Source organism: Rhinopithecus roxellana, chromosome 1 (assembly GCF_007565055.1).
Source record: "Rhinopithecus roxellana isolate Shanxi Qingling chromosome 1, ASM756505v1, whole genome shotgun sequence".
Taxonomy (NCBI): domain Eukaryota; kingdom Metazoa; phylum Chordata; class Mammalia; order Primates; family Cercopithecidae; genus Rhinopithecus; species Rhinopithecus roxellana.
Window position 1 is genome coordinate 127,836,353 of NC_044549.1, and position 15,360 is coordinate 127,851,712.

The 15,360-nt window shown below is 41.1% G+C and overlaps 1 protein-coding gene across 21 annotated transcripts in view; it reads left to right on the plus strand.

The window, feature by feature from the left end:
* The window catches only part of LRRFIP2 (LRR binding FLII interacting protein 2), a 129,042-nt gene that overhangs the window by 5,924 nt on the left and 107,758 nt on the right, over window positions 1-15,360 (plus strand). Inside the window, exon 3 of one of the 21 annotated variants that reach the window (XM_030930805.1) lies at window positions 15,253-15,300. The exons of the other annotated variants lie outside the window; for them this stretch is intronic. The gene's annotated coding sequence lies outside the window, so the exon portion shown is untranslated. The remainder of the gene's footprint in view (window positions 1-15,252; window positions 15,301-15,360) is intronic. 21 annotated transcript variants of the gene reach the window in all.

Below are 15,360 nucleotides of genomic sequence, written 5' to 3' on the forward strand. Positions count from 1 at the left end.
ACGGAGTGTCTGCATGTTGCCCACGCTGGTCTCCAACTCCTGGGCTCACGTTGTTCACCCATCTTGGCCTCCCTAATTGCTGGGATTACAAGCATGAGCCACTGCGCCCGGCCAGGAGGAAAGTTTTTAGAAAAATGTGCACAAGAAAGAGCATAGGGATTATGCCAGCATTGATGTTATCTTCTGATTATATGAGAGTGTTTGCCAAAAATCGGTCAAATGTTTTACAATAGGGAAAAAGCATTATTGTTACTGGCATACGGAGGGCCCCAGTTAAAATAGCAGTCCAATTCAGAGACCTTCATATTTGTCGATAGGATCAAAAGGACTGTTGGAATAATGGACTATTCTACAGGATTATTTTGAATTCAGATAGATAAATTAGCTTCTTCCCAAATTCTCATTCTGTTTTTCCTGTGGTACTATATAGTATCATGAAGTTTTATCTTTAAACTCTTAGTTTGTACTATGTGGTGTCTTATGAAAACCTTGATTTGTTTATACTTAGTGAATGAAACACTTGAGTTTAAAGTTCTTTAACTGATGTCACTTCTTAGGCTAGAAAGCTGTTAAAGAACTTAGTGTTCCACCCTTAGACCAAGGTTCATGTCACCATATTTAACTGCAGCTTTGTATTAAAGTCAAGATTGTTTGAAGAATTCGGCATGGACTCCTTCACCCCCACTTTTTTGCTTTAGATTAGATTGTGACTGGAGGAAATTTAGTTTTCCTTTGCTGTCAGTTATTTGCGGTTGTTCACATTTATGATGATGAGAATGATGATGATGATAATGTATTTAGGATTCAGTGTGAGGAGAAAGAATAAACTAGTATTTTTCTTTTCTTCCTTTTCAGTTTATTCCCATTATCTTATTTTCCCTTCTCTGTCTCAGCCTTGGTTTCATCCTCAGGGGAAAAAAAAAAAAAAAAGAAAAAGAAAAGAAATAAAGACACGCAGAGAAAGAAAGTGGTAAAGAGCTGGGAAAAGCCTTGGAATACATATCAGGGTGCTTTCTTAGAGGTGGACTATAAACATCTTCGTTAAAGAATCATGGATTATCTTTTTCCATTGTCTTCATTTTGAACCCTCTATATCTTAGTGTTCCTTCATTACCACATTTTAACTACTTTTGATATAACAGGTAACTTTACTGCTTTAGGGAAGCAAATTTAATTTTTATGTTACTGTTCTGAGCATGTTGTTCCTTACATGCCCACTTTCCTAAGTAGAAATATATTAACAGCTAGGAGCAATCTTTTGGCTTTCTGTTTTGTAAGTTAGAGTATACTGTACTGTATGCAGAGGATTAGGATGTTAAAATATTTATTTCCCTGTTAAATGGCTTAAATCATGAACAAACTGAATATATAGCATTGCCTTTTTTAAGAAGTAAGTATCCCAGTTAAGTGACCCAAGGATTATAGGACTAAATATAGAAAAAAATTCAGTTTTAGATTAGATTTTTTTTCCCTTGTCACAGATAATGCTGTATCTAGGTGAACAGTCAAGGAAATGAGAGGCCATTGTTCTTGTTGTCTTGCCAGATTCAGCCTTTGCAATCAAATAAAGTTTGTTTTGTTTTTAAAATTGTGGTAAAATATAGATAATATAAAATTTACTCTGTTGACCTTTTTAAAAAATATTTTTATTATGGTAAAATACAGTCTTTGTTGCTTAATGACAGGAATATGTTCTGGGAAATGCATCATTAGGTAATTTTGTCACGCAAACATCATAGCGTGTACTCACACTAACCTGGACAGTATAGCCTACTACGCACCTAGACTATATGGTATAGTCTGTGGTTCCTAGGCTATAAACCTGTGCAGCGTGTTACTGTACCGAATACTGTAACTGTAGACAATTATAACACAATGGTAAATTTTTGTGTATCTAAACATAGAAAAGATACAGTTAAAATATGATATAAAAGATTAGAAAATAGGCCAGGCATGGTGGTATGCAGCTGTAATTCCAGGTACTCAGGCTGAGGTAGGAGGATCACTTGAGATCAGGAGTTCTAGGCTGTAGTGTGCTATAAGCACACCTGTTAATAGGCACTGCGTTCCAGCCTGGGCAACATAGTGAGGCCCCATCTCTTAAAAGGGCACACCTGTATAGGACAGCTCCATTATAATCTTATGGGACCACTGTAATATGTGTAGTCGATTGTTGACTGGAACATCCTTATGCCGCACATGACTGTATACATAACTTAAAATTTATCATTTAAGCCATTTTTAAGTGTACAATTCGGTGGTATAAAGTACATTTACATTATTGTGTAACTATCACCTCTATCTATGTCCATAACTTTTTCGTCGTCCCAAGCAAGCTCTGCCCATTAAACAGTATCACCTCATGCTCATAGCCCTTGGTAACCATCGTTCTACTTTTTGACTCTATGAATTTGTCTACTGTAAGTACCTCGTATAAATGGAATTATGTAATAGTTGTCTTTTGTGTCTGGCTCATTTCTCTTAGCATGATGTCTTCAAGATTCATCCATGTTGTAGCATGTATCAGAATTTCATTTGTTTTAAGACTGAATAATATTCCTTTGTGTGTTTATACCGTATTGTTTAATCACCTATTGATAGTTGGGTTGTTTCCATCTTTCTTTGGGAATAATGCCACCATGAATATGAGTAAACAAATATCTGTTCGAGTGCCACATTCAATTCTTTTGTGTATGTACCTAGAAGTGGAATTACTAGTAATTTGATAGTTACCAAATTTTATTTGGTAATTCTATGCTTAATATATTGAGGAACCACTATACTATTTTCCATAGTGGCTACACCATTTTACATTACCACCAGCAATGCACAAGGGTTCCAATTTCTGCACATCCTTGCCAACACTTGTTATTTTCTGTTTTCTTATTGATTGATTTTTATTTATGTCGAGCCAGGGTCTCACTCTGTCACCAGGACTGGAATGCGGGGCCCGACCACAGCTCACTGTAGCCTTGACCTCCCAGGCTCAAGTATTCCTTTCCACTTCAGTCTCCCGAGTAGCTGGGAGCACAGGTGTGCACTGCCATGCCCGGCTAATTTTTGTATTTCTTGCAGAGACGAAGTCTCTCCATGTGGCCCAGGAGGGTGTCAAACTCCTCAGCTCAAGTGATCTGCCAGCCTTGGCCTCCCAAAGTGCTGGGATTACAGGTGTGAGCCATTGTGCCTGGTCCTGTTTTCTTTTTTTCTTTTTTTTTTTGAGATGGAGTCTTGCTCTGTAGCCTAGGCTAGAGTGCAATGGTGCAATCTTGGCTCACCGCAACTTCTGCCTCCTGGGTTCAAGCAATTCTTCTGCCTCAGCCTCCCAAGTAGCTGGGACTACAGGCACCTGCCACCACACCCGGCTAATTTTTGTATTTTCAGTAGAGTCAGGGTTTCACCCTATTGGCCAGACTGGTCTTGAACTCCTGACCTTGTGATCTGCCCACCTCGGCCTCCCAAAGTGCTGGGATTACAGGCGTGAGCCACTGCCCCTGGCCTGATTGTGCCTGGCCCTGTTTTCTAACAGAAAAAAGTCTATTATTTTTAAAATAAAATCTCTAATAGGGTACTATCTCACTGTGGTTTTGATTTGTATTTCCCTGGTGATGAGTGATATTGTGTATCATTTCTTTTTTGCTTTTCTTTTCTTTTGTTTCTTTTTTTTTTTTTTTTTGACAAGATTTTGCTTTGGCACCCAGGCTGGAGTGTAGTGGCACAATCATGCCTCACTGCAGCCTCGACCTCCTGGGCTAAAGTGATCCTCCCACCTCAGCCTCTCCAGTAGCTGGGACCACAGCACAGGCATATACCACCATGTTCAGCTGATTTTCTTTTTTTTTTTTTTTTTGAGACAGAGTTTTGCTCTTGTTGCCCAGGCTGGAATTCAATGGCATGATCTCTGCTCACTGCAACCTCTGCCTCCTGGGTTCAAGCGATTCTTCTGCCTCAGCCTCCCAAGTAGCTGGGATTACAGGCATGTGCCACCACGTCCAGCTAATTTTGTATTTTTAGTAGAGACGGGGTTTCTTCATGTTGACCAGGCTAGTCTTGAACTCCCGACCTCAGGTGATCCGCCCACCTCAGCCTCCCAAAGTGCTGGGATTACCGGCATGAGCCACTGTGCCCCACCTCTTTTTTTTATATTTTGTAGAGACACATTGCCCAGGCTGGTCTCCAACTCCTGGGTTCAAGCAACTTTGTCCAGGCTGGTCTCCAACTGCTGGGCTCAAGCAGTACTCCTGCCTCAGCCTCCCAAAGTGCTGGAATTACATATGTTGAGCCACCAGGCCCGGCTGAGCATCTTTTCATGTGACCTTTTGTGTATCTTGTTTGAAGAAATGTCTACTTATGTCTTTTATCTTTTTAATTGGGTTTTTGTTGTTGCTTAGTTGTAGGAGTTCTTTATATCATTCCTTTATCAGCAATATAATTTGCAAATTTTTTTTTATTCCATGGGTTGCCTTTTTACTTTTTGATAGTGTGCTTTGATGTATGCAGTTTTTATTTTATTTTAAGATGGAATCTTGCTCTGTCACAGCTTGGAGTGCAGTGGCCCAATCTCAGCTCACTGCAACCTCCACCTCCCGGGTTCAAGCTATTCTCCTGCCTGAACCTCCTGAATAGCTGGGATTACAGGCACACGCCACCATGCCTGGCTAATTTTTGTGTTTTTAGTAGAGATGGGTTTTAACCATGTTGGCCAGGCTGGCCTTGAACTCCTGACCTCGTGATCCGCCTGCCTTGGCCTCCCAAAGTGTTGGGATTATAGGCGTGAGCCACTGCGCCCTGCCCAGAGTTTTTAATTTTGATGAAATCCAACTTACCTTTTCTTTTGTTGCTTGTGCTTTTGATATTATGTCCAAGAAATCATAGCCAAATTCAATATCATGAAGTTTTTCCCATATATTTTCTCCTACGAATTTTATGGTTTTACCTCATTTGTTTAGGTCTTTGATCCATTTTGAGTTTTTTCTTTTTTCTTTTTTTGGGACAGAGTTTCTTTCTTGTCGCCTAGGCTAGAGTGCAATGGTGCAATCTTGGCTCACTGCAACCTCCACCTCCTGGGTTCAAGTGATTCTCTGGCCTCAGACTTCCAAGTAGCTGGGATTACAGATGCCTGCTGCCACGCTCAGCTAATTTTTGTATTTTTAGTAGAGACAGGGTTTCACTGGTCAGGCTGGTTTTGAACTCTTGACCTCAGGTGATCCACCTGCCTTGGCCTCCCAAAGTGCTGGGATTACAGGCATTAGCCACCAATCCCGGTCCCTGAGTTAACTTTTCTATATGGTGTAAGGCAGTGATCCCCAACCTTTGTGACACCAGGGGCCAGTTTTGTGGAAAGCAGTTTTTCTGTGGATGGGGGTGGGGTGGGTGGGGGAATGGTTTAGGGATGAAACCATTTGTTCTCAGACGATCATCAGGCATTAGATTTTCATAAGAACGCACAATCTAGATCCCTCACATGGCACAGTTCACGATAGGGTTCGTGCTTTTTTTTTTTTTTTTTTTTTGAGACAGAGTCTTGCTCTGTCACCCAGGCTGGAGTGCAGTGATGCAATCTTGGCTCACTGCAAGCTCCGCCTCCCAGGTTCACGCCATCCTCCTGCCTCAGCCTCCCGAGTAGCTGGGACTACAGGCGCCTACCACCACACCTGGCTATTTTTTTTGTATTTTTCGTAGAGACGGGGTTTCACCGTGTTAGCCAGGTTGGTCTTGGTCTCCTGACTCCGTGATCCGCCTGCCTCGGCCTCCCAGAGTGCTGGGATTATAGGCGTAAGCCACTGCACCCGCCCGGCTGCAAGACAGTCTTATATAATGTAGCATAGTTGTGAGAGTAACATCCTATATAACCTTTGCCATATTCTGTTGGTTAGAAGTAAGTCACAGGACTCACCTACATTTATGGGAGAAGTAATTATACAAAGGTGTGAACACTAGGAAGGGGCATTAGGGTGGGGAACCACCTTAGAATTTGTCTACCATAACTGAATACAAAATAGCATGTTTTAGAAACTTTTTTTTTTTTTTTGAGATGGCATCTTGTTCTGTCGTCCAGGCTGGAGTGCAGTGGCATGATCTTGGCTCACTGCAACCTCCACCTCCTGTCTTCAGTTTTCCCACCTTAGCCTCCCATGTGGCTGAGATTGCAGGCACCTGCCTCCATGCCCGGCTAATTTTTGTGTTTTTGGTAGAGATGGGGTTTCACCCCATGACCAGGCTGATCTCGAACTCCTGACCTCAGGTGATCTGCCCACTTCAGCCTTCCAAAGTGCTGGGATTACAGGCGTGAGCCGCCGTGCCCAGTCATATTAACCAATTTTTGTTTAAAAAATAATGTTATTAAAATAGGAGTATCTTTAGATGGTGGGGCTTACTGGTGGTTTTATTGTTTTGCGTTTCTTCACTGTTTCATCCCACTTTCCCTTCCTGCAACATTCCAGTTTTGAAATTTTAAAATAATAGTTGGTGTTTTCATTATATTGAAATAAATATTGTATACTGATCAGCCATGTAGTATATCATACTTGTTTCCTTTCTTGTTTAACTTTGTTTTTTCAGGGAGTTAAAATTTGACTTTGACATTTGCATAATTTTCTGTTTACCTGTTGCCTTCCCCCCTAAATGCTCCAACAGATTTTTCAAGAGTCTTTATCTGTCTTGTCTGTTTATGTATCTATCTATGTGTCTATCCATCCATCCATTCTAGCTTATAACATCAATTAATTTATAAGTTATAAAACTAATTTATTTTGTGTAAAATAATTAGTTGTGAACTATAGAGAAATATAAAACAAAAATACAGTTTTAGGAAGAGTAATACATGAACACCTGTGATCTCATTACCTAGGTCAAGAAATTACATATTACAGTTATCCTAGAAGTTTCCTCAAGATATCCTTTAATGGCACCCCCTCCCTCCCAGGAAATCACAAGCCTATTTTAACACATTACTCATTCTCTTGGGACCATTCTCTGCTCAAGCCTGCAATATCCTCCATGTCCATACATGTATTTTTGGCCAAAATGTTTAATTTTGAAAAACTGAAAAGCTCTACTACCTCTCTGAGTCTGTTAGTCAGGATAGGCTGAACTACTTTAGTGAATAATTACCAAGTCAGTGGTTTTTAACACAAAATTTCTCACTCACATCTTTGCTGTGAGTTGAAAAGCAGTGACAGAGTGGTAGTCTATTCCACAGAGTCATTGAGGGACTCAGGCTGCTTTCGACTAGTGATTCTACCGACCCCTGGGGCCTCAGAGACTTTGAGTTTCCTACATCTGGCTGGCAGATGTGCGGACAAAGAGAGGGACTGTGGTAGATTGCATGGAAAGTTTGGTGGGCCAGGCCAGGATGTGGTATACATCAGTTTTGTCCACATTCCACTGGTTAGAACTGAGTCAAATGGCTACACTTAACTGCAAAGAAGGAAAGGGAAAACGCCTTGGTGAACAATAAGCCAATCTCTGCCATGGTATGTATCCCTAAGAAGTATATCATTTTGTTTTGGAAAGCTGAATAGCAAGCATTAGCTGAGGCTGTGAAAGGAAAGGTGCATACTGCTGCTATTAGATGAAAGCTCCCAGAAGATAAGCTGAAAAGAGTCTTCCTTGATCCTTTTTGGCAAGTCATTGGGAAAGTTTGTTAGTGAGTCTGGAGAAACACAGGCTCACCATAGTCAGGGAATCTGGCGAAACTTAAGTGTTTACAGGATACTATGGTAAATATCTAGAAGAAATGTTATTGGGAGAGTAGATTGCTCTATGTGGTTTTGCTTCTAAGCTAAGCTCATCATGCTCTAGCTCTCAAGAATAAGGAAAAGCAAAACACGTCTGTGCTGTGAAATAAGGCTTCAGCCCATCTAGGCTCCAGGAACTTCATCAACACGGGGTCAAGACAAACTAAATTCTAATGAAAACCTGGACCAGGCACATCTCATGTTAAATGGATGTGCCCCAAAGGCTGTGGGGATTTTGGTAATGACAGTCCTTCATTGTGTCTCTTGAGTCATATTGCTCTAATCTGTAGCTTTCTTTCTGAGATACCTATTATTCTTGTGGAGATTCCCTTTTGCCCCTCTTCTGTGTTTATTTCCTGTATGCTAAGTTCCCCTCTCTGTTGATTTTTCACTTTCACTTGGTGAAGCCTATCTTCTGGTAGCTTAGTGACAAAGAGTGTAAAAGAGGTAAATTTTTGAGGCCTTTCATGTCCGAAAATGTCTTTAATAATCAAGTATGAGAAATAGAGGGATTTGACTGATACAGGCTACTTATAGATCATCTATAATTTTCCTTCAGGAGTTTGAAGACATCACTCCATCGTCTTCTTATTTCCAGAATTACTTTTGAAAGTCTTGAAGCCATTCTTTTTTTTTTTTTTTTTTTTTTTTTGAGACGGAGTCTCGCTCTGTCACCCAGGCTGGAGTGCTGTGGCCGGATCTCAGCTCACTGCAAGCTCCGCCTCCCGGGTTCACGCCATTCTCCTGCCTCAGCCTCCCGAGTAGCTGGGACTACAGGCGCCGCCACCTCGCCCGGCTAGTTTTTTGTAGTTTTTAGTAGAGACGGGGTTTCACCGTGTTAGCCAGGATGGTCTCGATCTCCTGACCTCGTGATCCGCCCGTGTTGGCCTCCCAAAGTGCTGGGATTACAGGCTTGAGCCACCGCGCCCGGCCGAAGCCATTCTTAATCCTTGATGTGTGGCCTGACTTTCCCACCCCAGGGAAAGTTGTAAAGTCATCTTTGTTCTCATTGTTTAAAATTCACTAAGATATACCTTGGTGTGAACTCAGGACTTGTGTTGAACACTTTGGGCCCTTTTAGTCTGGCAACTCATGTTCTTAACTTCTGGGAAGTCATTTTATTAATAATTTATTTTTGTTTTCTCTTTCTCTCTCTCTCTTTTCTTTTTTTTTTTTTTTTTTTTGAGACAAGAGTCTCGCTTTGTCACCCAGGCTGGAGTACAGTGGCGCCAACATGACTCACTACAACCTTGACCTCCTGGCCTCAAGTGATGCGCCCACCTCAGTCCCCACCACGCCTAGCTAATATTTGTAGTTTTTGATAGAGATGAGAGGAGGTTTTGCCATGTTGCCCAGGCTCGAACTCCTGAGCTCAAGGGATCCGCCCGCCTTGGCCTCCCAAAATGTTGGGATTACAGACATGAACCACCACACCCAGCCTGTTTTCTCTTTCTCTAGTTAGTTGAACGTTGGTCCCTCTGGACTGATACTTTAACCTTATATATTTTTCTTTCTTATTTTCTACCTCTCTCTCTCTTTTTTTTTTTTTCCTGTTTTCTGTCAGACTTCCTGAACTTTATTTCCCGAGTTTTCTAAAACTAATTTTTTTATTGAGGTACTATTCATGTATCATAAAATTTACCCCTTTAAAGTAGTGACCTTTTCAGTGGTTTTTTAGTGTAGTCACAAAGTTGTGCAGCCATCAGCACTAATTCCAGAAGGTTTTCATTACCCCCACAAAGAAACTTCATACCATAGCAGTCCTCTCCATTTCCTCTTTACCCGAGACTGTGGAAAGCACTAGTCTGTTATACTTTCTGTCCTTATGGATTTACCTGTTCTGGACATTTTACATAAATGAAGTTATTCAATATGTAGTTTTTGTGTCTGGCTTTTATCACTTCTCATGTTTTCAGGATTTACCCTTGTTGTATGTAGCACGAGTCAATACTTTATTCCTTTTGTTTTTTGTTTTTTTATTTCTTAAGACAGTCTTGCTCTGTTGCCCAGGCTGGAGGGAGTGTAGTGATGCGATCTTGGCTCACTGTAACCTCTGCCTCCTGGGTTCAAGCGATTCTCATGCCTCAGCCTCCTGAGTAGCTGGGATTACAGATGCGTCCCACCACGGCTGGCTAATCTTTTTTTTTTTTTTCAGGTGGGGTTTCACCATGTTGACCAGGCTGGTCTCCAACTCTTGACCTCAAATGATCCCCCTGCTTTGGCCTCCCAAAGTGCTGGGATTACAGGCATGAGTCATCCCCGTAATGCCTGTAATGCCACATTTGCTTATCTATTCATCAGCTGATGGACATTGGGATTGTTTTCACTTTTGGCTGTTAGGAATAATGCTACTGTGAATATTCAGTTACAAGTTTTTGTGTGGACATAAGTTTTCAATTCTCTTGAGTATGTACCTAAGAGTGGAATTGCTGATTTCTATTATGTTTTTAATTTCTGCTATCATGTTTTAATTTGCAAGATCTTGTATTCTCTGAATTTTTTTTTTTTTTTTTTGAGGCAGAGTTTTGCTCTTGTTGCCCAGGCTTTAATGCAATGTCATGATCTTGGCTCACTGCAACCTCTGCCTCCTGGGTTAAAGTGATTCTCCTGCCTCAGCCTCCTGAGTAGCTAGGATTACAGGCATGTGCCACCACGCCCAGCTAATTTTGTATTTTTAGTAGAGATGGGGTTTCACCATGTTGGTCAGGCTAGTCTCGAACTCCTGACCTCAGGTGATCTGCCTGCCTCGGCCTCCCAAAGTGTTGGGATTACAGGCTTGAGATACTGTGCCTGACCCTATTCTCTGAATTTTTTTTTTTTTTTTTTTTTTAGAGACGGAGTCTCGCTCTGTTGCCCAGGCTGGAGTGCAGTGGCTGGATCTCAGCTCACTGCCAGCTCCGCCTCCTGGGTTTACGCCATTCTCCTGCCTCAGCCTCCCGAGTAGCTGGGATTACAGGTGCCTGCCACCTCGCCCGGCTAGTTTTTTTTTTGTATTTTTTTAGTAGAGACGGGGTTTCACCGTGTTAGCCAGGATGGTCTCAATCTCCTGACCTCGTGATCCGCCCGTCTCGGCCTCCCAAAGTGCTGGGATTACAGGCTGAGCCACCGCGCCCGGCCTATATTTTTCTTTCTAATACTTCTAGTCCTTTCCTGTTTTCTGCTTTATTTCATGCTTTTTTTTTTTTTTTTTTTGATGTGGGGTCTTGCTCTGTTGCCCAGGCTGGAGTGCAGTGATATGACCTTGGCTTATTGCAACCTCTGCCTCCCAGGATCAAGCAATTCTCCTGCCTCAGCCTCCCGAGTAATTGGGATTACAGGCATGTGCCACCATGCCTGGCTAACTTTTGTATTTTTAGTAGGGATGGGGTTCCACCATGCTGGCCAGGCTGATCTCAAAACTCCTGACCTCAAGCGATCCCCCTGCCTCGACCTCCCAAAGTGCTGGGATTACAGGCGTGAGCCACCACTGCCTGACCTGTTTCACACTTTTAAGTCTTTCCTACTCTCAGCAATATGTAATTGTCGGTCTTCCTTTCTTTTATCCTCTGATTGTATGTCCATACATCTCTGAGATACTTTAAAAGGTATCAAGAAAGGAAGCTATTTGAATGGTACTAGAAAGTGGTTTGCTTCTCAGAAAATACAGATAAGTGAATTGTTGTTTATTCTATCTTCCTAATTTGGGGAAACTGCACAGTTGATGAAATAGTATAAAGATTTATGTCCAACATATAGCCCATTTAGTCTATAAATGAACATTAAATGAACATAAATTTACCAAGTAAAGAAATGCAACCGCTGGCATGTTATCGTATGGAGAGGAAATGGAAAGAGAATCAGTTGCATTGGAGATATGAGGATAGTGGGTAGTCAAAATATGAGACTTTAAAGATATCTTTGGTAATTCTTACGACAACTGACTATAAAAGTAGGAGGAATGATTATGTAGGTTCTCATCCTTTGTAAGCATTATTCTTTATAAAGTATGAGTTTAAGTGAACCATTATAGTTTCTAATGTTCTTCTGACATTTAGTTTGTGTTTAGCATTTGCCTTTCCTTGTTTTGCCAAGTTTTCCAGTTTTGCCTGTATATGTTTTTTTTATTTTGTACTTTGCCTCAATTTCTGAATATACCCTCTATATTCTTTCTGTAGGTTCGGCTAATGATTTATTCATTTTAATGTAACGATCTCATTTAGATATTTGCAGGATTGATGTCTTTAACTGTAATCCCTCCCTCCCTCTTCTTTTCCCTCCTCTCTCCCCACTCTCCTCATTGTCTTCCTCTCCCTTTCCTTTCCTTGTTTCCTCTTCTGGTTGGAGCCATTTTCTGCCTGCCCATAATCTTTATTTTATTTTACTTTTTCGAGACAAGGTCTCACGCTGTCATCCATGCTGGATTGCAGTGGTGTGATCAAGGCGTACTGCATCCTCTACCTCCTGGGTTCAAGCAATCCTTCCACCTCAGCCTTCCAGGTAGTTGGGACTACAGGTGTGTGCCATCACGCCTGGTTAATTTTTGTGTTTTTTGTAGAGACAGGGTTTCACCGTGTTGCCCAGGCTGGTCTTGAACTCCTGGGCTTAAGTGGTCCATCTGCCTCAGCCTCCCAAAGTACTGGGATTACAGGCATGAGCCACAGTGCCCTGCCATAATCTTTATTTTGTTTGTTTGTTTGTTTGTTTTGAGACAGGGTTTCACTCTTGTTGCCCAGGCTGGAGTCCAATGGCGCGATCTTGGCTCACTGCAACCTCTGCCTCCCCAATTCCAGCAATTCTCCTGCCTCAGCCTCCCAAATAACTGGGATTACAGGCAGGTGCCACCATGCCTGGCCAATTTTGTATTTTTAGTAGAGACTGGGTTTCTCCATGTTGGTCAGGCTGGTCTTGAACTCCCGACCTCAGGTGATCTGCCTGCCTCGGCCTCCCAGAGTGCTGAGATTACGGGCGTGAGCCACCACACCCCACATAATCTTTATTTTTAATGTCCATGTAGCTATTGGGTGTTCTTCAGTGCTATGATTACCCCTGTCTTCCTTTTCTTTTTCACTCAAGATTTTTAATTGCAATTCCTAATTCCCATGCGTTTTTTTTTAACCTAGTCATCCACACTTCTTGAGCAGTTACTCTTTCCCCAACATTTTATTCTTAAAAATTAAAAAATTTTTTTTTAGAGACAGAGTTTCACTTTGCTTTCCAGGCTGGTCTCAAACTGCTGGGCTGAAGCAATTTGCCTGCCTTGGCCTCGCAAAGTGCTGGGATTACAGGAGTGAGCCACTATGCTTGGCCGATGATAAAAAATTTTAAACATAGCCCGAGCACGGTGGCTTTAGCCTGTAATCCTAGCACTTTGGGAGGCTGAGGCAGGTGGATCACTTTAGCCCAGGAGTTCAAGATGAGCCTGGCCAACATGGCGAAACCCCGTGTCTACCAAAAATACAAAAATTAGCCAAGTGCAATGGTGCGCGCCTGTAGTCCCAGGTACTTGGGAGACTGAGGCAGGAGAATCGCCTGAGCCTGGGAGGCAGAGGTTGCAGTGAGCCGAGATCGAACCATTGCACTCCAGCCTGGGAGACAGAGTGGGAGACCCTGTCTCAAAAAACAATTTTTTTTTAAACATACAGAAAAATTGAAAGAGTTGTGCTGTGAACACTAATTTACCTACCATCTGGATTCCGTCATTTAATCTTTTATTGTTGCAGTTTGGAGTAGCAGATCTCAGTACACTTCAACCCTAAATATTTTAGCATGCACATGATTGCCTAGAGTTTAATATTTGTATAGAAGACTTTTTTCTTTTGAGGTAAAATTTACATAGAACAATATGCAAATATTTTAAAAACAACATTTAATGATCTCTATCTTCTATTTCAAGTCACTTGTGTTCTACTAAGAGGGCTAGTAGAACCATTATAAGGCTGCACTCCCAAAACTTGGTTATTCATTTAGAGTTTTAAAAATAAACTTTGATACAAAGTTCCTTAAGAATTTCTCCTTTTTTTTTTTATTATATACATGTGCTAGACAGCAAAATGATTATAGTTAAGGCATTTATTTTTTCCAAATTGTTCTGTACTTTAGCAGAAACTCTTAGCATGGTTTAATGCTATTAGACAGTGCATGCTGGAGGAAATCAAGGATATTTTTGTTTGGTTAAAAGTATGAAATTATGAAGAAAGGCCAGGATTGCTTTTTTTTTGTCAATTTCACAAGCTAAATATGCAAAACAGGTAGTTAATTCAGAATGCTTTAAATATTTTTGGAGTGCTTTATAGTTTGTTAAATGCTTGGATTTTTCTTCATTCATTTGAGCCTCACATTAACCATGTTATATCGATGAAACTAATAAAGAGATGAAGGCGTAGAAAGTGGGGAGGGTAACACAGCAAGTGGTAGTGTAATCAGTTGAACTTGAATCTTCTCATTTTAAGTTTTGTCAAGTGGCAACAACTGCAATCACACTAAGTCTTTAGTTCAGGGACAATTCCATGTACTGGGATTTGTTTATGAATAACTACAAAATGTTTTCTTGTGCAGACTAGCGTTCACAGTAATGGCAGCTGTGATGCAAAGACATATAGGACAGTATTTTGAATTCTCCATGATGCAATACTTAGATATAAAGGAACTATCTATCAGGATCCAGATTAGGCACAGAACTTTCTAAGTGTCCTATATTTAGAGTGTGGCATACTGGTGCTACATGCACATTCTGTTCTTACAAAAGTGGACAATATCATGATTGAAGTGCCACTTTTACTGTGGCAAAATGCCTGTTGTTTCAGATGTGTATTATATGAGAAGCTCCTTGGAGAAGAGAAAGCCTTATTGAAATATCTGTCTGTTTTGGAAGGTTTATATTCCACAAGATCCTGAAGATACTTTCCTTCTTTTCCTTAAGTAGACAAATGCTTCATGACAAAACCATCTGGGGAAAATCAACTTGACACTGTGTGGGTAAAGGACTTGACAAAAATACAGGCAGTTTTGTTCTTATCAACTGAGGAAAAGGTTTAGCTCTTTCAGTTGTTTGATACCACCAAGGAAACACTCGAAGGAGTTAATGTGCTCCTGAAGAAAAGTGTTCTTGAGGAAACTTTGGGGTAGAAATTTACGGCAAGTCCTTTAGAATCAGAAAGAAAATAATCTATTTAAGGTTTCTTTTGAGTCTACATTCTCAAGTTTTGTCATTTTGTTGAAAGATTTCCCACTGGCTATGTTAGGAATCTTATTTCTTTCAAGGTTTCCTCCATCACTGATAAAGAATGACCTGGAGTTACTAGAAAATAGATTGCATGAGAACTGAAAAACCTTTCCTTTTTCCTTTTTTTTTTTTTTTTCTTTTTTTGAGACAGGGTCTCCCTCTGTCACCCAGGCTGGAGTGCAGTGGTACTATCACGGCTCACCGTAACCTTGACCTCCCTTGGCTCACATAGTCCTCCCACCTCAGCCTCCCATGTAGCTGGGACTACAGGTGTTCGTCAACTTGTCTGGATAATTTTTTTTTTTTTTTTTGTAGAGACAGGATTTCACCGTGTTGCCCAGTGTCGTCATTTTTCTAATACTGGTAAGGAAACCTGCCTGCAGGGTACAAATAATACAGTTCTTTTAAAAATACTAGGTTATA